Source organism: Amborella trichopoda, chromosome 4 (genome assembly GCF_054954075.1).
Source record: "Amborella trichopoda isolate Santa Cruz 75 chromosome 4, AtrichopodaSantaCruz75HAP2 v2.0, whole genome shotgun sequence".
Taxonomy (NCBI): Eukaryota; Viridiplantae; Streptophyta; class Magnoliopsida; order Amborellales; family Amborellaceae; genus Amborella; species Amborella trichopoda.
In genome coordinates this window covers 30,633,584-30,660,898 of record NC_142339.1, presented here as the reverse complement: position 1 = coordinate 30,660,898, position 27,315 = coordinate 30,633,584, and the positions used below count along the sequence as shown (strand labels likewise).

General features: G+C 39.8%; 1 long non-coding RNA gene across 2 annotated transcripts in view; it reads left to right on the top strand.

Annotated features, from left to right (window-relative positions):
• LOC148782405 (uncharacterized) overlaps nucleotides 1–25,162 on the top strand; it is a 49,996-nt gene extending 24,834 nt beyond the window's left edge. Inside the window, exons 2-5 of one of the 2 annotated variants that reach the window (XR_016053456.1) lie at nucleotides 2,763–2,839; nucleotides 3,213–3,332; nucleotides 16,504–16,624; nucleotides 24,758–25,162. This is a non-coding gene — a long non-coding RNA (uncharacterized LOC148782405). Of the gene's footprint in view, nucleotides 1–2,762; nucleotides 2,845–3,212; nucleotides 3,333–16,503; nucleotides 16,625–24,757 lie in introns of both variants that reach the window. The other variant, XR_016053457.1, reaches the window with a different exon arrangement.
• The last annotated feature ends 2,153 nt before the right edge of the window (nucleotides 25,163–27,315 follow it).

The window sequence follows — 27,315 nt, the reverse complement described above, 5'->3', positions numbered from 1 at the left end:
CAAGAACCTGGGAGTCAGATTGTGAGTCCTGACTAAGAAGGAGAGTAGGGAAGGAAGCTTGAGCAGTTCGCTTCCCTAGGACAATCACGAGTGTGAGGATGAGAAAATCCCCCACTCGGATGAACAGGTTGAGCAACCCGGGTGCCATAGAAGGTAATGCAGAAAGTAAAAGAGGATACTGGTCAAACAAGAGCGAATCGATTAAGGGGTAGTATGTCCTCAGTGGAGTTGTCAAGCTGGTTAGGTGGCTCAATCTCGCCTTCCAGATCTAGATGATATGGCGACACGTATCTCAAGTTTTTAGCGAACCCAAGATTTGGGATCACTCTCTCAGAACCTTGCTCAAGAACAAGAGCAAGTATACCAACTGATAAGAGAGGAATTTAAGATGGGTTCGGGACTCACTCAGGCTAGCTCATGTGGCCGCCCTTTTAGATCACAAAGAAAACCCCACAGCTGCTTTAGCTAGTTTGGAATCACCTCCCTTGACTTGCAATCCTCTTGTTTTCTGCTCCACACTTCTATGGTAAATTGGCAAGACAAGTGGGTCAAAGCGACCCACCCTTGTCTTAGGGCATTGTATGCTCATATGAGGGAGTGATGAAATGGAAGGTTCAAAAAAAGAGAGAAAGGAGAAGAAAACTTGACTAAAGGGCGAGACTAGCATGATGGCCGGAAAGCTACCAACTCGGAGTGATAGCAAGACAGGCATGGTTCTCGAGATCAGCACGACGACAATACTACTCTAAACTGAGACCGATATGGGGGCGCTAGGCTAAGTCTACCCCCAATCAAGTGAGAATAGAAAAGAGTTAAGAGAAGAAAAGGGGACGAAGAGAAAGAGAGCGAGGAGGCAGAAGGAGGAAAAACCTAGGCGACAATGGGCATCGCCGTTGGCATCATGAGAAGGGAAAATGCCCTTACGCAGGCAATGATAGCCTTTAATGGAACGCATGATGATAGTTCTCATGAGGCACACGATGATAGGTGTGGAATGTAGGAGGAACAATGATGAGCACCGAACACTCGGAGGACGCTCGCGGACGACGATGGGCACCGAGCACACAAAGGAAGCTCGTAGACAGCGATAGGTTTTGCTGAGACCTCTAGCTGGCGGCGATAAGTATCACCGTCTGCGCTAGACGCGTAATAGAGGAAGTCCTCTGTGGGCGGCAATGAGTTTTGCCGTCTGTGTTCTTCACTGAGACATAGAGGGTACATATGTGGATGACGATAAGCAGCGTCGTCTACACGCCTCGCTGGGATAGAGAACAGAAGAAGAGAGAAGCTCGCGCATGGCACTACCATTGCCATGCGCGACCTGTGAGACCACCAGAGAGGCATGCACGACACTGCCATTGTCGTGCATGGCCTCTGAGAAGGACTTAGACGGGGAAGAGTAAGAAGAAAGAGAAGAAGAGAAAGAAGAAACAGAGAGAGAAGAAAAGAAAAGGAAGAGAGAGAAGATCTACCTCAAGCCTAGGGTACGGATCAAAAGTTTCTCTCACCTTGCTCTCTCTCTCCAAATGTGACCCAAAAATGGTAAGAAATAGAAACTATAATAAGTAAAAACTCTCTCTTTTATGAGGGATTGAGTCCTTTCCGTACATTGATGGCATGATGTATACATAGAATTTGCCCCAAACATGGGTGGATGATCAAAAGTAACTCTAATTACGGGAAATTAAGATTAAATTGAATTAAAAGAAATTAGAAAATAAGGTACGAAATGACAGATTTGCCCCTTCATAACAATTTGTCAAATTTCTAAACAATCCCTGTGTTGCCCTAAAACTTGCATGATCTTGCATGGATGATCCGGTGTCGTTTTGATGCCCGATTGATTGAAAGATGATTGTTTTCTTGTAGGGCTTAGCATGACGATCGATTTGATACCAACTTTGAGCCATGGATTGTGTTTTTAGGTCACGATCATGTGACTTGAAATTTTAATGAATCTTGAAACTTGAAATCGATTGTGTGCTCATTCCTTGATGTTTTTCAGTGATTTCTTCATTGAAGTATACTGATCATGCCGTCACGTTCGCGGGGGCAATAAATGCAGCTCGATTCCGTGTCCGGACAAAGGTTTTGCAACTTTGGAATTTTGGCCGAAATCTGAAATTCCGACGATGGAATTTGTAGTCACTTCGCCGGCTTTGTGCGCAAAATCTGACTGTTCATCATGTGCGGGGTTCGGGGTCGGAGATAACCCGAAACCTTTCATTTATTTCATTCACTTCATCTTATCGCTTTTGTTCTATTTTATTCTATTTACTTTATCTCACTTGTTTATCCCACCATACCTTTTTCTATTTCATTATTTATTTTATTTTAATTGTCTCATCTCATTTTATTCTCTTCCATCCTTTTATTTTATTTTACTCCACTTCATTATATTTATTTTACTTCACTTCATTCTATTTTAATTTATTTAATTCTAATCCATTTTCTAGTTTTATTTTGTTTTAATTCATCTACCTTAGTTTCATCTCATTTTCCATCACTCTTATTTCACTTTCATCTCTTTTGGAAGACCTAGCGAGAGTATACCTAGTCTTCACCTCCCCACTTTCTTTCCTTCGATCATTTGACCAGAGGGCAGGCTGAGCCTTGTGCTAGTGCTCATCTTGTCATCGAGCAGTTTATCCGCCATGTCGGTCTGAGTCATCGTGCCTGTTTAGCTGCCATGTCAGACTGGATGTTGTGCCAGACTGGCCGGTGTGTTGGTTTTATTGTTGAGTAGATTAATCGTCGTGCAGGTACATGTCACTGTGCCCGTCTAGCTACCACGCTGAATCAGTCGCCACGCCAATCTTGCCACTGTGCCAGCCTCACCGTATGGTCAAACTTCTTTTGCTTCTCTTATCGCTTTTCTTCTCTTCTCTTGTCTCATTCTTTTTCGTCTCTTTGGAAGGTTTAGCGAGAGTTAAGCTGACCTTAGCCTTCTCTCTTATTTCTCTTCGTCTTCTTTCAAAGACAAACACTTCCTTGCTCTCTATCTTCCCCTTTTTTATTTCTGTCTTGTAAAATATGTACCGAGAGTCCCTTGCCAAGAACACGCCGTGAGGCTGTCGAATTGGCACGGATTCTCCTATGTTCTTTTCTATTTCTTTCTTGAGTACACACACGCATGTGTGTACTCACCCTGTAAGAAGGTGGGGTCCTATGACCCACACCTCTGTATCTTTGATGTGTGTGTGTGTTTGCAGGAAAGGAGAAAATAGGACAAGGGAGGAGATTCCAACAGGCCATAGGCCAGGGGGCATTCCGACGTGATCTAAGAGGGTGCCCACGCGAGCTAGTCCGAGCGTGTCACGAACCCACGTGAGGTAAGTCCCACCTCACGACCTTAATTCCTCTCTCACCGATTGGTATATTTGCTCGTGTCTTCTTTTCACAGTTCCCGAGACAGCAGTCTCAAGTCCCGGGTTCTTATTGAAACCCGAGATACGTTCCACCAGGTCATCCCGACCCTGGGGCGAGATCGAGGCATCTAACCAGCTTGGCGACTCCACAGGGGACACGCTACCCCATCGTTGGATCATTCTTGTTTGGCCTCATTTTCTTTCTATTTCTGCTCACTATACACACACTTGTCTTTGGGTTTCCTTAACGCCTTCATTCGAGTCAGGGGATTTTTGTAATCCCCGTACTCTTGAGTCTTCATCGGGAATAGGTTTCGTGAACCTCGTTCCCGACCTTTATTTTGAGCATCGACCTTGTGCCGCGTTCCCTGGTCATTACATGGATAGAGACTAGAATGGACCAACAAGTCCCTCACTCCCTACCTCCTTGCAATGATGGACCCTCTGCCAGTGCGCCCTGCATTGGTGGCACACATGCCACCACACATAGCATGCACCCTGTTACTGGCAACTCACTTGCCAGTCCCACTTCTCGGGCCAGCCCGGAGGCTGCCCCTCCCTCTACTGCGACTGACAGTTCATTTGTTGTTGCTCCTGCGGGCCGCGAGGCTATCCTTCATTCTCTATCGCTGCGGCCCTTGTAACTAGATGCTCGACACCAGGAGGAGGCAGCTCTAAAGCCACCACCTCACACACACCCACCAAAGCTAGTGGACCATCCATTCTGGCTACACCTTGGGGCAATCTTCAAGTTACCTCGGGACACCGTCAGGGTTTGGGTCTTCTTGAACCGAGCCCTGTACCCCTTTTTCATGCACATTGCACAACTCGAGGCAACCCTTAGGTTTCCTCGGGACACTGTCAGGGTTTGGTTCTTCTTGAACATGGCCTTACACATCCTTCACATACACACTACACCACTCGGGGTAACCCTCAAGTTACCTCGAGATACTGTCAGGGTTCGAGTCTTCTTGAACTGCACACCCCTGCACATCCTCGGGGCAACCCTCAGATTACCTCAAAACATTATCATGATTCGGCTTTTCTGCCCTGCACACCACTTGCATATGCACTGCATCGCTCGGGGCAGCCTTGTTGCTGCATCTGTCCGAGCACACGAAGGGGAACCTCCTAGTCCCCCCTCCCAGCACATGCTTGCTCACTCTGTGAGGGATGGTCACACGACCATCCCATCACACAGACATGCTTGTGGCACAAGGCCTCCTAAGGCCGGACATGCTACTTCGAGCCCGGGTTGATCATTAGGTGACCCGAAGTTCTTCTACAGAGGGCGCACACGCGCCAATCCCCCGGCCCGCCCGAAGCACACCTTTGCAATGTGCACACATGCACAGATCTAAAACTTCCCCTAGTTCTGAGGGCAAAGAAGAGGACATCATGGAAGACTTCTCTGCAGAGGACGAGAGCCCTTTCTTTTCCCTAACTCCCCTTGATGCGGATGATGCTGGAAAAGCATCGAATGAGGAGAACACCAAAACAGTTACCCGGGGCGTGGTGAAGCCGGTTATCTATGAAGATACAAGTCCTACTCGGGGCAAGGACAAGCCTATGAACAAGGCAAGGAGCCAGACTAACCCCAGTAGCCCCACCAATCCTGAGTCAATTATACCATCATCTGATCAGACGCCTGGACCCATTCTGAGTCAGGGCACCAAGAGCAATGGCTTCTATGAGCAGACTGAGCTCAGGGTATGTCACGCCCCAAGAAATTACAATACTGATATTCTTGAGATGTGACAGTCAAAACATATATACATCTCATTGATAGAACAAATTTAAAGTGGCAAATTCTTACAAAGTAACAAAAGAAACTTTAATCACAACTACAATATCTTCCAAAGTTGATCCTGACGAGCACTCAAAATGAAACCGCAGTTATCCTGAAAAAATGTTTACCATAATTTGATGAGTTTGGCTACTCTATAAGTGATCATCATAATCTTAAAAATAATCATGATTGAAAGATATCAATATTTTTTAAAAGGAGATCTATTAACAAAAATGCATTACAGTTTCACTTTAAAAAAATGTATAATTAAGTATAATCCAAATAATTGGAATGAATATACATTTTAATGGCAGTACATAATTCAAAGGATTTCACAAAATACCCTTCTGGCGTCCCAAGTAGGTCACCTATATACCGCATAAGCGTCCTGATGGGTCCACTTAATCCCTATCGGCGTCCCAGATAGGTCCACTTAATCCCTGCAGGTCCACTTATACCTCACCGGCGTACCAGATGAGTCCACTTAATCTCTATAGGCGTCCCAGATAGGTCCACTTATACCTCACCGGCATACTGGATGAGTCCACTTGCATACTTAAAGTATTTCTAAATCTCTTTAAACATTCGAAAGCAGCAATATCATGTATTCAACATATCATCGAAATCATTAATATGAATTTCACTGAAACCATTAATAACAGTCACTTTCAATAACATTTCAAAAATAACCAATCAAATATTTTGGGCTCAAATTTAGAAAGGTAGCAGTTCGTAAAGACAATCAAGCATAATTGCCAATATATAGAAAAACTCTTATAGAAATTCAAGAATACGGAATTATCACAATTTATAGGATGTCAATTCGCAAATAAACATTTCACTGACAATGCTATAATCAATTGCAAAAATATCAGCTTTCAGATAATAAGGCAGTCATTTGCACATGAATTTTACAATGTCTAAATATTCAAAAACAGTAGAAAGAAATATCACAATTTTAGTAAAAGCAGAACTATCACATTTATTTCTAATAATTTTATTTCTAAAATTTTCTAACAATAGACAAGAAAAATAAATAAATAAATTTATTTCTAAGAATTTACAGCATTTAAAATTTCTAATATCATAATTTTATTAAAAAGATTATTTTTCAAAATAATGAGGTCGCTTGCGCATAAAATTTATCGCGCCTAAAATTCATGATAATAAGCAGAAATAATTATTTCATTTAATTTTTAAAAAGAACGGATTATTTTTCAAGATAATGAAGTCACTTACCTAAAATATTTGAGAGAGAGCTTCCGATAAAAATTCGGCTAAAGAGAGAAAGAGCTAATTGCGTTTCGACTAGAGAGAGAAAGATCTCAAAAATTTTCTAGGGTGGGAGTCGTCGCCTCTCCTATTTAAATTCTTAAGACACCTTATTGTTTTATTTTATTAAGTTACACTTAATACATGAGGTGTAACAATTATATTACACCTGAACGTTTAAAGCCCACGTCCACTAAAGGACGTGGCAAGGCAGCAAAAACTTAAACCAAAAGCTTTTGAAAGTAGTGATAGTCCTTAAGAACCATCATGCTCATATGGACCATCACTTATTAAAAGTTTTTTTTTTTTTTTTTTTTGAAATTTTAGGATTATTACATTCTTCCCCCGTTGAAGAAATTTAGTCCTCTAAATTTTAGGATTATTACATTCTTCCCCCCTTGACTTCGTCCCAGTCTGTACACGCAATAAATGTGATTTTAAGTACATTCTTTTTAAATTTCCTAAGAATCTTAAACCTATTGCTCTGATACCATAACTGTCACCTCAAGAATATCTGTATTGTAAATTCTTGGGGCGAGACAGGGTAGCTCATGGGTCTGAATCAATTTTCCCTAGACTCATGTTATGCCCGAAGGCACTGCTCCGAAGCAGCCTCAGTTCCTCAAGTGAAATCGAAGCCAAACCCACCGAGGTCGCTGGCCATGACCCCTTTGTGGTGGAGAGTTTGATCCATGAAGAGACAAGTTCCCTTCCCATAATGCAAGAGAATGATCCATTATCTCTCCTCAAAGTCCACCTTGACATCCTGTCTCCCCAAGATCAAACTGAAGAGAAAACTGATACTGTTGAGCTGCTGCAAGGGCTTGAGAAACCCATGGTCGAGATTGACCTTCAAAATAAGAAGGGGACCCTGCCACTGGCCACTTTCCTTCCGTCTTTCCAGGGATTCATCACAGAATCTTTGACACATGATGGACAACCGTCTACTCTCGTTGGTTCTATTCATGCTACTTCTCTCGCTTGCTCTCCCCCATACAATCTTACCTCTGATGAGAACCCGTCACTCTCATTCAAGGAAAGCTGCTCCCCAGTGCAGGATGAAACGAGCTCCGCTTCCCCTGATAGTAGCCTTGTTCAAGTGGCTCGTCCATGCCCTGAGAATGTCACGACTCCCTGCAAAGCCAATTGCCTGCCCTCCTTATGCCATGAATGCATCATGTGTCCTCTTGAGGATGATGATGGAGACTTGCCGTCCTATAAGAGGTTCAGGTTCTCTTAATTGTAAGGAACCCTTAAGTATGGCTAGTGTTGAAACTGTCGTGATCGGTGACGTATCAGAAGCTTATGAATATGAGATTGCGCAGCTTAAGGCCACATTAAGGCAATTACAGGTTGAGATGAGGTCAAAAGATGAAATGATAGAAACCTTGCATCAAGTGTTACTGAAGTCTCATAAGCTTGAGTGTACCCCCTCATGCCACAAGCCCTATTACCGTCTTTCGAGCACCTCTCCTGGACATCAAAACAAGGCCTTCAAGTGATGAACTACTCCGACCCTCACCTCCCTCACTATCAGTCGCTTCTCCATCTTTTCTTCGGATTGGGAACGGAGGACTAGTAAAAGGAATGGTGGCCAAATCATAAACAATATGCGATGCCTCATTGACAGGAAAGCTGAATTGCTACTAGAAACCTCCCCCATCTTATGTTGACCAGACTCTATTGCCACAAGGAGATCAAAGACACGATGTCCCCAAGATTAAAATCAAGCATTTCTCAATAAAAATCCGACACAAGAGTTATTCCTTTCGAAAGTCCATGATGCCCAAGTTGCTTGAAATTCTCTTATCAAAGGGGGTGATCGAACTACCTTCGTCGAAAAGGCCGAACGAAGTCAGGAGGGATGACGAGCCCAATTATTGCCAATATCATAGGTTACTTGGTCACAAGACTGAGGAGTGTTATACCGCCGAAGATATCATCCAGAATTGCTTAGACATGGGAAAATTGAACTTTGGGCCTGATTCTATGTGTGATCCTGTTCCACACATGGTCCAAGCTATACGACCCTAAACTCGCTAGGGCGTCATGGGAAAAATATGTCAAAATAATAATAATAATAATAATAATAATAATAATAGTAATAATAATAATAATAATAATAATAATAATAATAATAATAATATTAATAATAATAATAATAATAATAATAATAATAATAATAATAACAATAATAATAACAATAATAACAATAATAACAATAATAACAATAATAATAATACTAATAATAATAATAATAATAATAATAATAATAATATAATAATAATAATAATAACAATAACAATAATAACAATAATAATAATAATAATAATAATAATAATAATAATAATAATAATAATAATAATAATAATAATAATAATAATAATAATAATACAATAATAATAATAATAATAATAATAATAATAATAATAATAATAATAATAATAATAATAATAATAATAATAATAATAATAATAATAATAATAATAATAATAATAATAATAATACAATAATAATAATAATAATAATAATAATGATGGGCATAGTGAAAACCTGCAAGGGCACTAAGGGCAAGAGTGTCAAAATAAAAGGGACGTGGTGAAATCCCTTCGGGGCACTCAACTCTCAAATGACAGGCGAGCTGACCTTACTTTACGGGCCAGCACGAGTAAAAATATCTCACGTCCCTATGGAAAGACGTTAAACTGCACGACATATAGTCTATTCAGACGACTATAAACTGCTTCTTGTTCCTACATGCTATGGAGTTACCGCATGACACCCTCCTACACATCCCCTACTACATTCTTCTTCACAAATCCCTGCTGAAACAACACCACCCCTCCGAGATGTCCTCCCTAGTCAAGGTGTACCTCGGTGGCCACTGTGAGGGTTCGAAGCAAAGCATGCATTTCAAAGCATGCTCTCGCCTCTACAATGGCATATCTCAAAGAGGGGTACCACAATTCCGATTGTGAGGCTTCGAAGCAGAGCATGCAATCATCAAGGCATGCCCTCGTTCATACCACAGTTGGTTGTGAGGCTTTGAAGCAAAGCATGCAATTGCCTCACTGAGGTGTACCACAATTCTAATTGTGAGATTTCGAAGCATGCGACTGCCTCTACCAATGCTATATCTCAAAGAGGCATACCACAGTTTCGACTATGAGGCTTCGAAGCAGAGCCTGTAATCATCAAGGCATGCACTTGTCTCTCCAAGAGGCGTACCATAGTTCCGACTGTGAGGCTTCTAAGCAGAGCATGCAACCGTCTCATCGATAAAGAGGCGTACTGCAGCTCTAACTGTAAGATTCTAAAGCATGTGACTGCCTCCACCAAAAAACTATATCCTAAGGAGGCGTACCACAGTTTCGATTGTGAGGCTTCGAAGAAAAAGCATGCGACTGCCTCATCGATAAAGATGCGTATCGCACTTCTAATTGTGAGATTCCAAAGCATGTGTCTGCCTCCACAATGTTATATCCCAAAGAGGCGTACCACAGTCCCGACCGTGTGACTTTATACCAGTTTGCCTGATAGGGCCTTTCACCATCGGGCTCCCATTTACCCTAGCTGAAATACACCATTCGTGGCTCTCTTGAAACATCCATAATGCACCGTAACTACCCATGACCTAACTTCTTGTCATGCGTGCCCCTACCTCTACAACAGCCTAAAATGGGTGAAGACCTTAAACCTTCCCTCAACACATCCAACAAGGGTGAGAACTTCTAAAGGCACCCCTCGGTGGTCTGTTCGGGGCACAAGACCTTGAAATACTTTTCCCCCATGAGGTCGGGTTGATCGGGGAATCAGTTCTTAAGCTTGAGCCCGAGGTCCTTCGCAAGCTGCCACTCACACGTGTCTCTCACACACATGTCTCCTCAACTGCCGTACGTGTTCCACTAACCGTCCTGTGTGTCCCCTTCAACTATCTTGCATGCTCCATCACTGAGCATGCTGTCACCGTGCATGTTCTTTTTCTGCATGCCACCTCTGCGCATGCTATCGCCGCGCATGCTAGTGTTGCACGTGCGAACACCCCGCATGCTAGTGCTGTGTATGCTAGCGCCATGCATGCAGCTGCCACCCATGCTAGCGCCAAGCACGTCACTGATAAGCATGTTATCGCCGCACATGCCAACATCATCCGTGTGAAGCCGTTCATGCTAGCGTCGTCCATGTGTAGCCGTTCATGATATCGTCGTGCATGCATCATCGCCGAGCATGTTGGCGCGGGGTGTGTCCTTTTGCTACCACTGTACATGCATCATCACCGAGCATGCTGGCGCTGGGTGTGTCCTTCTGCTACATTGCCGAGCATGCTACCGCTGAGCACGACTGTGCAGCCGTGTGTGTTCCGTCACTATCCCTAGTCAAGCTAAACTGATGCCTCATCCTGTCATCCCCAGTGGAATTAGGTGTATGCCATAGACTTTCAGCCCCCAAGGAGTTATGCTTACCCCTTCAATCCCCAATGGGTCTGCTCCTCGACAAATCATTGTTCCCACCTAGACCCTTTTCCATCTTATCCCCAGGGAGTCGGGTCACTTTCCACAAACCTCTTCCCCGTGGAGTCTTTCTTACCAAGCGACCCACATAATGGTCTAGATTCCCGACCCTAAACTGCATGGTCCAAACTATATGACGTTAAACTGTAGAAGAGGTCTATTTGCACGACCTTAAACTGCATGGTCCTAGCTGCATGACTTTAAACTGTATAGACACGGTCTAAGCTATATGACCTTAAAACTGTAGTACACGTCCTGACAGCATGATGTTAAACTGATTTGCATAGGTTCCAGAAGCAGGACTCTAAATAAACCTCCACACATATCCGCACACACCTTTTGCGAGTACCACCCTCATAACTCCCCAGTAAATCCATTTTCCTTCATCACCAGTCATCATTTCCCTAATGAGTCTTACCCATGCTCACAAAATAATGACGAGCCATCATGCCCTCCATACTCGCCATCAGCTAGTGGGTCACCACTTTCCACCTTCCATTCATACGTCATACATCATTCATAGGTAGCCTCGTGCCATCTTCCCAAAGTAAGTCAAACCACCACCATGCTCACTCCATGGCCTCCAAAGGATGCCATCCATCTCCACCACGGTCCAAGCAATATGACCTTAAACTGTAGTGCTTGTCTTGACTGCACGACATTAAACTGCTTTGTACAGGTCTCAGAGGCATGACCCTAAACCTGCCCTTACAAAAAAAAAACAAAAGAGAGAAGAGAAAAAGAAAAAAAAAAGAAAGGGAATAACAGGCATGGTGTAAACCTAAATAAGGGAACGCCATGAGTAAAAATGATGGACGTGCATGGTCACGAAACCATGGGTAAGACAGTTATGTGAAAATAAAAACCCAGGCATGGTGAAAACCCAAAAGGGCACCGTGAGTAAAAACGGAAAAGAAAAGGGTGGGCGTGGTTGCAAGGTCATGAGTAAAAAAAGCCCCAAATAATAGGGGGGTTGGTGAAAACTGTCTCTACGGTGCTACTTCCCAAGTCCAAGTGAAAACTCGCAAAGGACGCTTGTACCAAGAGAGCAGGTTGATGCAGCGCTCGCCGCCGTAGGCGGCTTCAGCCAGCAGTCCAAAATAAAAATGCCCGATACCAGAATCCCCTGACTTCGGGACCCGAAAAAAAGAGCCTTCAACATCACAATTATCGTCCAATAGGGTGAGCAGACTTTAAAAGTATCCCTCATTATCAAAAATATCGTCCAATAGGGTGAGCAGACTTTAAAAGCATCCCTCATCATAACAAATATCATCCAACCGGGTGAGCAGACTTAAAAGCATCCCTCAACATCCTCCTTTCTCTCTTATATCTTTCTCTTTCCTTGCCTGTTTCTTCCTCTCTCTATCTCGTTCTTTCCCTGCATCTCTTTCTCTTCTCACTCTTGACATGCACGGTAGTGGTGGCACCGCCCATGCGTCTCTTTCTTTCTTTCTCTCTCTTTTTTTCTTCTGTTCTTTCTTAATGTGCAGGGTAGTGGCAGCACCATGCATGCCTCTCTTTGTCTCCTCTTCTTCTCTGTTGACATGCACTGCAGTGATAGCGTCGACCATGCCTCTCTTTCTCTATTCTTCTCTCCTTTTCCCTCTTGACATGCACGACAGTGGCAACACCGTGTATGCCCCTCTTTCTCTTCTTCTCTTCTTCTCTCTCCTGACATGCATGGTAGTGGCAGCGCTGTGCATGCCTCTCTTTCTCTCTCCTTTCTATATCTTCATCTATCTCTCTCTTTTCTTGTCCTTCATCTCGTTCTCCCTTCTTCAGTGCTGGGTGAACAGATAGCCTAGTCAACATCCCTTTTCGGTGCTGGGTGAACACGTAGCCCAGTCAACATCCTTCTGCAGTTCTGGGTGAACATGTAGCCCAGTCAACATCCCTCTTCAGTGTTGGATGAACATGTAACTTAGTGAACATCCTTCTTCAGTGCTAGGTGAACACGTAGCCCAGTCAACATCCCTCTTCGGTGCTAGGTGAACACGTAGCCCAGTCAACATGTTTCTTCAGTGCTGGGTGAACACGTAGCCCAGTCAACATCCTTCTTCAGTGCTGGGTGAACACATAGCCTAGTCAACATCCTTCTTCAGTGCTGGGTGAACATGTAACCCAATCAACATCCTTCTTTAGTGATGGGTGAACACGTAGCCCAGTCAACATCTGCCTTCAGTGTAGTGTGAACACGTTGCTCAGTCGACATCCCTTCTTCAGTGTTGGGTGAACATGTATCCTAGTCAACATCCCTTCTTTAGTGCTGGGTGAACACGTGGCCTAGTTGACATCCCTTCTTCAGTACTGGGTGAACACGTAGCCTAATGGACATCCCTTTTTTGGTGTTGGGTGAACACGTAGCCTAGTCAACATCCTTCTTCAATGCTGGGTGAACACATAGCCCAGTCGACATCTCTTCTTCAGAGCTGGGTGAACACGTAGTCTAGTCATTATCATAATGCCGTCATAGGTACCGTCTGACAGGGTGAGGACTTTAAAAACTAATCCCTCTAAATCACAAAACAATCCTTTGAGGGTGAGGACTTCAACAGGATCCCTCAAATATCTCTTCTCCCGCAAAGTCTCCACGAATGGACCTGCGACAAATGCATCCAGACGTCTGAGCATCCTGGTTACAATGTTACATGGATATCTCCTCGACGTTCACGTGATCTTGTCGCCAAGAAGAAAAAAGAAATAAAGCTGAAGGACATTTTTTGAATTTTGTCCTTCATTCTTCTCTCAAAGCACAACATTCGGCGGGGCAAGCTATTTGAAGATATTTTTCAGCATCTAGGGTCCCCGATGCAGAATAAAAGAGAAGCCGGTGAATACAGCCCTGATTTATAGTAGAATTTTTGACAGTCTCAAAATTTCTCCAGAACGAGTGAAAATATTCTTAAGGACTTCAAAAGGCCACCTGCCAAGTTTCATCGCAATCTGACATGTCTAAGGCAGTGCAGACAAAGAAATTGTTTTGAAAAAATTGATCTCTAACACCCTGAAACGGACCCTATAATTGGAACCCTATTAATGGAGAGTCAAATGGTTGCAGGACCATCGCCATTAGATCTGACACAATCGAAAACCTCTATGGGTCAAATTTCGGCTTAAACAGACGTTTCAAGATAAAGTTATGGGCAAAAGACTGAAAAATGAGAGCTGCACCTCCCTGCACCAATCTCCATTAAAGAATATTGGTTTTTACAGTCATGAACAATAACTTTGAAGACTCATATCTCCTTCGTTTTAAGTCGAATCGACCCCAAATTTTGGAAGCATGTTCGTCTCGTGAAGGCGAACATTTTGATATGTGACACAGCCTGTGACGACACCCGAGCAGAGAGAAAAGCTAAAGAGAAGTTAGTGATTCGTAATCAAGGTTGCAGGAAAATCAGCAGTAGCACGACCCACTCGAGTGGCCATATCACGTGCTCCAGTACCCGATCGATGCGAAACCAATTGAATTACGTGCGTAAGGTCTAGAGCTATGTCTGGTCCGAACCTCGCGCGTGGTAAATGATTAGATTTGGCGTACAAAGGTGTTAAAGTTTCTGCAAAATTCCAGCTGTCGGAATTCAAATTCCGTCCAATACCCAAAAATTTTAAAATCTTCGTTCGAATACGAAATCGGGCTGTGTTTGTTGCAAATCAATTATGGTGGCATGCTCAGTGCAATTTAGCGAAGAAATCACGAAAATACATCAAGACATAAGCACGATATCGATCCAAAGTTTTAAAGTTTCTTACGAATTTCGAGTTGCATGATCGTGGCCAAAAAACACGGTTTGTGTTTCGAAGTTGGTATCAAATTGATTGTTATGCCGAGCCCAACGAGAAAACAATTATCTTTTGGCGAAACGGGCACCGGAGCCACCCTGAATCGGGCTAGAAAAATCGCACATATTCTATGAGTGCAACAAGGACCGTTTTGAAATTTTATATATTGTTGGGAAGGGGTAAAATCGGCATTTTACCCCTATTTATTTATATAATTTTTAAATCAAATAAATTGTATTTTTTAGTGATACCCACTGCGACATGCCGTTTTGCTTAAAAACCTTTACTTTTCTTTATGCACCCTCACGTCCACCTGCTCCCTGTATACCCTCGTGTCCACCTTCTCCCTGCATGGTCACTCCCCCGCCGTGCACCCTCACGAGCATCTTTTCCTCTTTTCCCAGTGGTCCCACGCGACCACCGTTTCCAAAACCTCCCTTTCACTGCCGTTCGTGACAAAACACCCACTTTCCCTTCTTTTCGTTGTTTTGTTTTGTTTCGATAAACTTCGTTTCACTCCCCTCACGATATTTCGTTGAACCCAAATAACCCAATGAAACCATCTCTCTCTCTCTCTCTCCTCTCTCTGTCTCTCCTAACCAAAGCACCTCTTCTCTATTGTAAACAATCTACTTTTTGTCATTCACACAAAAAACCAGCAGCAAATTTTTTCTCCCTTTTAACTAATCTTCACTATCTTCGTTTTATTATTATTTTTTTTTGACACCATCCCATCTTATTTTATTTCGTCTATCCTTTTCTTTTCATTTTGTTCCATTTTACTCCCTCCCTTTCATTTATTTCATTCACTTCATTTTACCCCTTTTGTTCTATTTACTTTATCTCACTTGTTTACCCCATCATACCTTATTCTATTTCATTATTTATTTTATTTTAATGGTCTCATCTCATTTTATTCTCTTCCATCCCTTTTATTTATATTTTACTCCATTTCATTTTATTTATTTTACTTCACTTCATTCTATTTTAATTTATTTAATTCTAATTCTATTTTCTAGTTTTATTTTATTTTAATTCATCCAAGTTATTTTCATCTCATTTTCCATCACTGTTATTTCACTTTCATCTCTTTTGGAAGACCTAGTGAGAGTCAAGCTAGTCTTCACCTCCCCTCTTTCTCTCATTCGATCGTTTGACTAGAGGGCAGGTTGAGCCTTGTGCTCGCGCTAGTCTTGTCTTCGAACAGTTTAACTGTCGTGCCGGTCTGAGTCACCGTGCCCAGCTGCCATGGCAAACTAGTTGTTGTGCCAGACTGGCCGGTGTGTTGATTTTGTCGTTGAGTAGTTTAGCCGTCGTGTCGGTCATCGTGCCCGTCTAGCTACCACGCTGAATCAGTCGCCGCGCCAGTCTTGCCACTGTGCCAGCCTAGCCGCCTTGTCAAACTTCTTCTCTCATTTTCACTTCTCTTATCTCTTTTCTTCTCTTCTCTTCTCTCATTCTTTTTCGTCTCTTTGGAAGGTTTAGCGAGAGTTAAGCTGACCTTAGCCTTCTCTCTTATTTCTCCTCCTCTCTCTTTCAAGGACAAACACTTTCTTTCTCTCTATCTTCCCCTTTTTTATTTCTTTCTTGTAAAATATGTACCGAGAGTCCCTCGTCAAGAGGACATCGTGAGGCTGTTGAATTGATACAAATTATCCTATGTTCTTTTCTATGTCTTTCTTGAGTACACACACGCATGTGTGCACTCACCCTGTAATAAGGTGGGGTCCTATGACCCACACCTCGGTATCTTTGATGTGTGTGTGTGCATTTGCAGGAAAGGAGAAAACAGGTCAAAGAGCCGATTCCAAACCGGCCACAAGCCTGGGGGGCATTCTGATGTGATCTAAGAGGACGCCCATGCGAGCTAGCCCGAGTGTGTCACAGACCCACGTGAAGTAAGTCCCACCTCATGACCTTAATTCATCTCTCATCGTTTGGTACTCCTGCTCATGTTTTCTTTGCACGGTTCTCGAGGGAGCGGTCTCAAGTCTCGGGTTCTCATTGAAACTCTAGACACGTACAATCAGGTCATCCCGACCAGGGGGCGAGATCAAGGCATCTAACCTCTAAGGTCGTAGTATTAAGGCCCAACACATAATTGTTATATGCAATGACATATAATATAAGTTACATAATGCAACTTACACAGAAATTATGTAATTTATCTAACGTAAATTGCATAATGTAGTAATGTAAATCCAGGCAAGATCAAGATGATAGGTGCAGGTTTTTGTTTATTAGAAATAGGTCACGTCAAGACTATATTTATCATTTTTCTTTGGAATTAAAGCAATGAATGTGAAATTCATTGCAATGTTAACTCTTCCTCCAGAATAAGATTCCTCTAATAATTGAAATTTATCATTGTTCGAGGTATCCCAGAAAGTTTGAAAGAAGGCAATAGGATATTCATTTGGCCCAAGAGCTTTATCTCTTCCAAGGTCAAATGCTGCATTTTTTATTTTTTTGTTCTTCAAATTTCCTTTCCAATCACTTGGCTTGTTCGCGAGGTAGTCTAGTAAAGGGAAGATCTTGGATAGAAGGGCCAAGTTCACTTTCAGCCACAAAGGCCTTCTTAAAGTAGTTAACCACAACCTTTTCAACATCCAGTCCATTACCACAATCTAACCCTTCAATTCTAAGATTTTGGAGAGTTACCTCTTTTTCTAGCATTAGCAATAACATAAAAAAATCTCGTGTTTGTATCCCCTTCCTTGAACAATTTCACACATGATCTTCGCCTCCAATGAATCTCTTTCAATCTAAGCAATTGCTTGTATGAAGCCACCAATAAGCTTCTATCTCTGACTTGATCTTGGGTTAGATATCCTCCCATAAACTACAAATTATCTATCTCCTCAATGTGATTTTTCGCTTCGCCAATTTTTTATTATAGATCCCCCAAAACGTTCCTCCTCCAAATAATAATCTTTTGTTTCAGAAGTTGTAATTTTTTTATAATTGAAATCCCTTTCCAACTTTTAATTTTTGTGTTTTTTCAGAATTCTTCTACTAAGCTGAACATAGATCTCTCTGACAGCCAAGACAACTCGAATCTAAAAAGGGAGGGTCCAAATGAAAATTCATTAGAATTAAGTAAAAGTGTACATGATCTGAAGATATTTTAAGAAGAGCTTTCACACTAATACTTGGAAATCGAATAACAATTTCAGATGAAATTAGAAACCTATCCAACCTTGTCAAAACTAGATCTTGCAAATTATGATTGGACTGAGTGAAGTTAGCTCCAATTGAAGGAAGATCAATCAATTCATGCTGCCGAATAGAATTTTCAAAAATATGCGTACAAGGAGAAATAGGCGGAGAAGATGAAGATTCACTTGGCCATCTAATAGCAGTAAAATCTCCATAAACAAACCATGGTAAATTTAAATTAACCTGGATATTAGATAGTTCATAAAAAAGGCAGTTCTTTCATCAGCTCTGTTAGGACCATACACCACAGATAAACATCAAGAGAAATGGTCCTAAAGGCTCTTGAAACAAAATAGAGATGTGTCTGGGAGCATTTTGGATAGCAGACAAAACCAATGAGTCCCAAAGCACCCATATACCACCTGAGGAGCTTGAAGCATCAACACTCACAAAATCCAAAGATCTATTTCCCCAAACCAATCTAGTTGTGTGGAGGGTCGGGGCCTCCATTTTAGTTTCCTAAATCAGCAAGAGATCAGGCCTTTCCTTTCTGCAAACCGAAAGTACATCTCTCTTGCGCGATTCGCTATTTAGGCTCCTGATATTCCAACATAGCACCTTGATTTCGACATATAACCCTCTCTATGGTTGGTGATCCTCGAAGGACCAGCAAACATTTGTAAAGTGGGCTCAAACTAGGCACGAGTGCTAGAGTTTACCTCTCCTTTGTCATAGTTGATGTGGCACACTAAATTGTCAAGCTCTGTTTGGAGTCACCCTTTCTTTTATTAATACTAGCTAGAACACTTGCGAGTGTCTAAAAGTACAACTTTATTCATTAAATATACCCTAATACAACCTAGGATCTTCTCTTACATACAATTATAATGCTTTATAATACTAAAAAAATAAAATGCATGAAGAATCAAGAAATATGGAGCAATTAGAATTACCAATTACCTTGCCTCTGGTTACCCCCAAGGACTTCGTACACCCCACACCAGGTCTCCTCCATTAATAGTGCACGATATCTTGGTCTAGCCTCATCTCATAACTAGGGAAGCCTAGGCGAAACCTCTTGAGAGTATGACATTGGGATGGGACTTTGATCAAAGCTCAACACGAGAGCAAATCTCAATGCACACAAGCTAGAGGTGTGCCACCCTTATGGGTTGGGTGTGCCCTCCTTAGGGTTCTACCTTCTACATATTAAACCTAAGCTAAGTTGAGAGAGAGAGAGAGAGAGAGAAAGGCGTGACTTCCGAAGGATTCAGAGAGAGAGAGAGAGAGAGAGAGAGAAAGAGAGAGAGAGAGAGAAGGCTAGTAAAAAGGTGTAAAGAAAAGACCCCCCCATAGAGAGTATTTATAGTATAAAGGCTTTTTTAGGGTAGATTTTTGCCATCATTATGAGATTGAATCTTGACTTTTGATCATGGAGATCTATGGGGTGAAGATATATCGTCCATTCATTCTTTAGATAAGCCATCATGATTAAAAAGAATGAGATGGAACCATTATCTCTCAGTTTCCATAACTTTATTCCCATCAATTATTGTGTAGAGAAAATAGTATCTTTTTGCATATCAATTTTAATTAATCTTTACACTTTCCTATTTGAAATTAATCAAAATTTTTATATAACATTTTCCTTTATTTTTCCAATCAAGAAGGTGGCTTAGCACACGAGCCGCACAAAAAGGAAAGGAGGGAGCGTGGTGCTCCACACATGGAGAGCCATGTGGCCCCCACGTGCCCACAAAAATGGATTCGAATAATGGTGGGCCCAAAGTCCCAATGGGGCCCCACACCTAAATAAACTTTTTGAAATATTAAAATGAATTTTAGAAAACCTTTAAATATTTTAATTTGCTCTCTGATTAAAATAAATCCAAAAAATTGATTTTTCTCCATTTAAAAATCCCTTTTCATTAAAATAAAATATCCAGAGAGGTCTAAAAGTTTATTTTAATTATCTAAAATATAATTAAATCATAATTAAACATATTTAATAAGATTTGATGAGAATTGGATCTAAAAAGTTAGAAATATAACAAATATATTGAGGATTCCATCATTTATAGAAATCGTATCTCACTACACCTTTTCAAACTGACCCAAAAGTTCTCATGGCCCATAATCCTTCAAGGGGCTTAGGGACTATCAAAGTCAACCAATATATAAAGGAAACACGATCCTAGTCCATGGATTACATGTCACTCCCTGAGGACAAGTCTATGCTCCATTCCGACACTATGCTCCATGGGTCTTTCTAACACAACCCAGTATTGTAGGGAGTCATCTCTTTAGCACATATATACAACACACACCATCATCCAATTGACTGCTTCCTGGATGACTATCTAGTATACATGGTATGTGATGGTAATGATGAGGACTTTGGCCCTTATCATCACACACATGAGTCACATCCAATCCCTTGGCCAACCGCCTTGGGCACAATTGTAACCTTAGCAAGATAACCCTACATTGAAACCCTAATCTGTTGTGCACAAAATGCCCAGGGTATAGGCTTTAGACATCACCTTGAACCATAGCTAGTTAATGCTCAAGTTATTCTTGCATTTATAATGCCTCATAGTCCAAACTGGACCACACTCCCACTTGAGCCAACATATCACTAGATACGATTTCAGTAAATGTTCTCATAAGGCCTTTAAATGGCTATATAACCCCACCTTTGAATGACCATATAACCCCAACACCTCCCACTTAGCCTTTGAAGGCCTTTCAATAACTCACCCTCACTCTCTTTCCCCCATTACAATCTCATTCTCAAGTATTTCTCACTTATTCTCTCTTATGCTTATTAGATGACCTGACGAACTCTTTTGCCATCATTCCTTTCACTAAGGATTCATGTATATAGCCTTCGTGGAAGTCATGAAGTCTCTCTTTTTGCTGCTTTGATCTCATTCGTAGTTTGTTTTTACGTCCTCAGTATTAGCAGTATGAATCATGGACTCATTATCGTAGAAGATATTTCACGCACCCTCATCACATGGGGTCATATCTTTGCAACTCAAGGAAGTTCTTTAATCAAGTTACTTCTTTCATTGCCCGAAACAAAGAGGAAACAAGATTGTTTTACCTGTATTGTATACACTTATTCTTTTTCCAGTTTCCAGACTGAGCACCCTTAACCTATGGTGTCATATCCCCCTAATAATTCATGACATCTCTTTGAAATTTTTACTGTCATATATCATACCCATGACACGCTATGGAACTAAGAATGACCCTGAAAATGCTTCGAATCAAAGGAGTACACAAATGTGACACATTTCAATTTACCGCAGAATAGAAGATGAAAATACGATCTCTCAACAGAGAATTTCTCTCTCCAACTTTTTTAATATTAAAATAGACTCAAAAGTAAAAAATTATAGTTGGTGACATCCCCAAATCACACCATTCAGTGAACTGGTAACATTTACGTCACAATACAATTCATACAACAAAAAATCAGGATTAGAATCCCTCCATTAGAAAAATCTTTTCTGTCAATCCACATGGAGCTTTTCCCTCAAACATTTTCTATTGAAAATTAGACTCAAAACCAAAATTTAATATCACAGTTTGAATCCCAAATAATATTTTTCAGATGGAAATAAATAAGTAATGTTCACGTCATAAAAACATATCAGATTATAGAAATTTATGATGACCCTACTCCAATAAAATAATATTGTTCTCTTCATGCCCATGGAGTTTCTCTCTCAATTTGTTTTTGGAAAATAATCTCAAAATGCAAATATAAAAACTTAGAGTGGACCTCAAAACATTTTGTTAAGAAGGGACATAAAATCATGACATTTACGATACAAAAATAATTTTTGGTGCGGAAAGCAACTTTGAGCACCTTTCAATAGAATAACCATATCTTTCAAACCACAAGGGTTATAATATATATATATATATATATATATATATATATATATATATATATATATATGGGTGCAGTTGGCATACGGATGCAACCGTAGCTGTAGAGGTAAGGTGCGCCTTCAAATTTTATTATGGTATATAATTTTGATATAATATGTTCTTAGGATTATTTTAAAATCTATTTTTATATCTAATTATAAAATTTTAAATTTCAAAAATGGTTAAAATCAAGTAGATCTATAAACATATGAAAATCTTGAAAATGGATGGTGTAGATAATATGTTGAAAAATGCACTATTTGTGAGACTTAAAATCTCTTTTTTTCATAGTCATACATCTCGATGTCGAGATGATCAATTAAAGGGTTTTTCAACGTTAAAGCTACCTTTTCCGATGGATTTTTTAGGTGCATCCGTAGCTCTACAGTATAAGGTTGCAACCTTATATAAACGTTTTCCTATATATATATACTATAATGAATAGTAAAATAGGTGGAATGAGAGCCGTTAGATCTTTATCATATGGTTCAAAATGCATATCATTATATGAATTTTGATATGTTTTTCTAAAAATTGGATCATAATGAAATTTTAGAAGTATATACTTAAAAATAGGGCACATAATTAAAAAATATATATATAATATTTTTCAAAATATAAAATGATTGAAATACCCCTGAAACATTACGGTGGTAATTGAGTTATTTTAAATTATTTAAAATAATTTTTTTATATTTTTATATGGTGTTCAATAGTGTTATGTATGTACGCCCAAAAGTTTATCTTAATCAGATTTATGAAAAAAATATTAAAATTAAAACAATGATATGTATTTTGAACCACTCGATGAAGATCTGAAAACTGAGATTCCATCTACATTACTATTCATTATAGCTGCCTAGCTATTGTTAGCTTTTTCCATATATATATATATATATATATATATATATTGAAGCCTCCTCCCATTATAGCAATAGGGAAATTTAATTTACATGGAATGAAAAAGAAAGAAGGCAATCAAGAACATGTAAATGAATATGTTAAAAAACTTTAAGTATGAAAAATCACTGAAAAATAAAAAGGAGTAAATGTTGTACAAGAAAACAATCAGTATACTGATTAGGAAATAATAGATATAAAAAATGCTTTTAAAATAGAAAACCTAGAAATAAATAAAATTGATTACAAAAGAAAAACTAGGCCTGTAACCTAAACTAGGATGTATTATCCTAGACCTACTCCTGTAGATCTTCAAATAGAAGAAGACCTGGTAGCAAGCTCAGTCTCTTATTCAGAAAGTTCATTGTAAATTGGAATATAGATGGCTTTTCTGAAGCGCAAATGCTTGATTTAATGAAGCACATGACCATATATGCTATTGCCTGTAAAGCTAATGGTAATAAAGACCACGAAGTTACTAAGGCTATTATATGTGGATTTACTGGATGGCTTCGACGATGGTGGGATTTTTACTTACACGAATCCGCCTGAAATCAGATTTTAAATACTATTAAACAATGGGTTGTTAAAAAAGAAATAGGCCCAGGACAAGTTCAAGAAACCATAGTAGATGAAAGAAATGCAGTAAGCACTTTAATCTACACAATTACACTTCACTTTGTAGGTAGTACTGCTCTTCTAGCCGCTCGTCAAAAGATTTATTATCCAATCTTCGATGTCCAACCCTATCTCATTTTAAATGGTATAAAGATGTTTTTTACTTGAGACTTTTGTCAAGAGAAGATAGCAAAACAGATCATTGGAAAGAAAATTTTAGTTTAAGACTTCCAAATCTCTTTGATGAAAAGGTCAAGACCAGACTTAAAAACAAGCATAATGGTATTGTACCATACTCACAATATACATTTGGAGAATTATCAGCCGAGATTTGCGCCGAAGGCCTTGCCATGTGCATAGATCTCAAACTTAAAAGACAATTAGATAAACAAGGAATGACAGGCAAAAAGGAAGTTACAGATTTTTGTGAATCTTTTGGTTATAATACTCTTTTACCATCTAGTTTACATTATAAAGAAAACTCTCGAAGGGATGAAAAGTATAAGAAGTATAAATCATCATCGAAGAGGGACCAGTCTTCTAAAGCGAAAGGAACATTTTATAAAAAATGTGTGAGATGCTAATCTTTTTAAAAAAAGGGAGAAAGAAAAGGACACGTTTGTTTTAATTTTGGTAGAGTAGGACATTATAAAAACAAATATAGAGTAAAAAAAAAGATTAATTCCCTTTGAGTATAGTATCAAAAGACAATTATACAATCTTCTTTTACAAAAATTAGAATCATCGAATAGCTCTTCTGAATCTGGTGAAGAAATGTTAATCAGAGAAATTGAAGATGAAGAATTAATTCTTTCACGTTCTGACTCCGATCCGAATGATGGTGACAACCAAAATCATGGTGAGTCTTGTCAATGTAATTTTTATAAAGCCATTATTGATATGAATGGGTTGAGTTTAGATACTCTCCCAAAAGAAAAAAAATCTAATTATCGAGCTGATTGATAAGTAACTAAGAAGGAAGCTTTAGTTCAATACATCAATATGGGAAAAAACAGTTCCAAGCATTCCACTCCTAAGGCTTCTCTTATTTCTACTAGAGAAGACTATAGTTTTATAGAAATCTTGAGATGCCTCTTTGAAGAGGGAGTCCCTCCTTTTATAGACCCTTATTATCGGTGGACTTGAACTTGTTTGAAGTCCGCATCGTGTCGGTGGACTTGAATTAGTTTGAAATTCGCACAATAGATTTTCGGTGGACTTGAATTAGTTTGAAATTCACACAATAGATTTTCGGTGGACTTGTTTTATTTTGAAGTCTGCACAGTGACTGAAAAATGCTATAGTGACTGAATAGTGAAATTGCTACATTGACCATTGCTACAGTAATTGCTACAATGTTTTTTGTGAAAAACGTAAATTTCTTTGTCTTTTTCCCTGTGATTTTTCAGGTACTGTCGAGGCACGTGTCCTGGATTGATTGGAGTCGAACCGTCCCTTATCTTGAACAATATTTTAACTTTATTGTGATGTGAAAGGTTCAAAGTACTCTGAATCGAAGCCTTCTTCATTCTAGTTTTCGTCATCTGGCTGGGACGTAGACATTTGTCTTCTCTTCTCGTAAGGCCATTAAGTGCCTTCTTCTAAGCTCAACTTTGGAAATGTGTTTTGTTTCTACTTGATTTAAGTAGTCAAGTAATTCATCTGCTTCACTAGTAACAGTCAAATTAACTGGGACAACCTTTTTAAGGGTGATTTTATTGGGGACAACTTGTATGGTGGTGAAAATATCCCACCATTATAAACTTGTCTTTCAAGATTTGGGATATAATCTCACCTATCATTATCATCGCTTATAACATATTTCCATCTCATAATCCATGAGATTTCATATAAAATCCCTAAATATAAATCTGGGTCTTTTTTACTAATATTTTTATTGAACTCAAATTTTTTTTTTCAATTCTTTAATGGAACAAAGAAGTATATCAGGCAAAGATCCACATGTATAAAACCAGCTTTTAAACCAATTTGGGATATCTCGTAGGCTTTTAAACTTGAACGGCGAAAACCAGCTGTATATACAAGTAGGATTTTGGTATGAAAATATGAAATCCGATTTTGGTATGAAAATATGAAATCCTGCGCTTTTATATAGTCATGTTTACAGTGCAAAATCGGAGATATCTTCAGAAGAAGATCCCTCAAATATGAATACCACAAATTGATCTTTTAATAAAATGATAGAGATAGTGGGGACAATCAAATTCTAATATGAGGGCAGATCTATTAAAAAACGAGTAAATCCACTCTCAAATCAGTGGCAGAGCCAGCATCAATCCAAAAGCATGAAATACAATATAAAATGCAATAAAACATATTTAATCTAATAGAAAGGTGAAAAAAATACCAGACCGGGCCAGTTGGCACAAGACTCTCGAGGCTTCGAGGCCTCTCCCGCATCAGGACCCGTTGAGTTTGTGCCCTGTGTCCTCTTTGTCACTCTCTTCAAGTTTTGACCAAACCTTGACTTGGTTGAATTGTTATCTTGGTCTAAGGGTGGCCTAAAGCTAGGTCTAGGGTTGCTATACGACTTTCTCTCTCTTTCTCTGATTTTCTCCTACATGTCCCACCTTCCTCTCATTTCTAACCTACACATCCCACCCAAAGATTTTCTCCTCTAAGTGGTACGATAATTTATTTTTCTTATAGACCTAATGGGGATGTAGAATGGAAACTATGGGATTTGCTAGGTGTGGAATGGATACCTCATAAAACTATACGATTTGCTAAGTGTAGATCATAGGATGGGACCATGGATTATGGTGGTCTATGGTTTAGGGGTCTACTGAAATAGTGTGGTCTATGGATTTTCTAAGGTTAGGAAAATCATGAAATTTGCCAATTTTAAAAAAATGAGGTGTCTACAGTTGCCCCTCTTTGGCACTCCCTGTCCTTCAAGGGACAGGTAAGTGGCAAAGAAGTAGACACTCTTTGGCATTCTCTGTCCTTTGAGGGGCAGGTGAGCGACAAAGATAATGCAGATATTTTAAATTTCATCATGACATTTTGTAGTCTGAGGGCACACCAACTATCCCTCTAGACATTGTGCTCCCTGCTCACCCACCTAAGGCATTTTCATCCTAAGGTTTTCGGCGTGAGATGTCGGTGAGTTACACAAGCTTGAAACTCGAGTGGGATTTTCTGGCCATGCCACTTAACTTCAGGGGTTTTCACAATTTCATAATTTTAAGCTTGGCATTTTCTTTGATTTCCATAGGGTTTCCTAAAGTTTTCTATAGGTTTTAACTATTTGGGGAAAGGTTTGTCCAAGTCAATTCTTAAGAGAGAGATGAGGCAGCAATGCGGTAATCATCATATACGGGTGTCCAAACTCAGTCGTTTTAAAAGACATTTTAAAAAATTTGAAAATAAGGAGAGATTTGAAATAGAACCCGAAACTTGGACAGGTTACAATTTTAACAAAGAAATTAAAGTTTTTGAAAACACAATACATATAGTAAAAATTTTGAAATGAGAAAGATATTTTGAAAAACAAATTTTTAGTTAGCAGTTTAAGCTTCTGCAACCATGGAGCCCTCTAAGCAGTTTAACGTCTTTCATCAATGGACAGGGTAGTTGGCAGTTAGACTCATACAACCATGAAGTGTTTTATGTTTTTAAAGAAAATTTTTGAAATAAAATTTTTTAAGGTTTTTTTTTTTTAAATGTGGGTCTTATAGTTTAACCACTTGTGACTGGTTCGGTGGCTCGATCTCGCCTTCCGGCTCTAGATGATCTGAAGGCACATATATCGGGCTTTTAGCACCCAGGATTTGAGAAGGGTTTGGGACTTACTTGGGCTAGCTCACCTAGGTGCCCTCTTAGATCACGAAGAAAGCCCCCTAGCTACTTTAGCTGGCTCGGAATAGCCTCCCTTGACCTGCAGTCCTCTTGTCTTCTGCACAATACTTCTATGGTTAATTGATGAGACAAGTGGGTGGAAGAG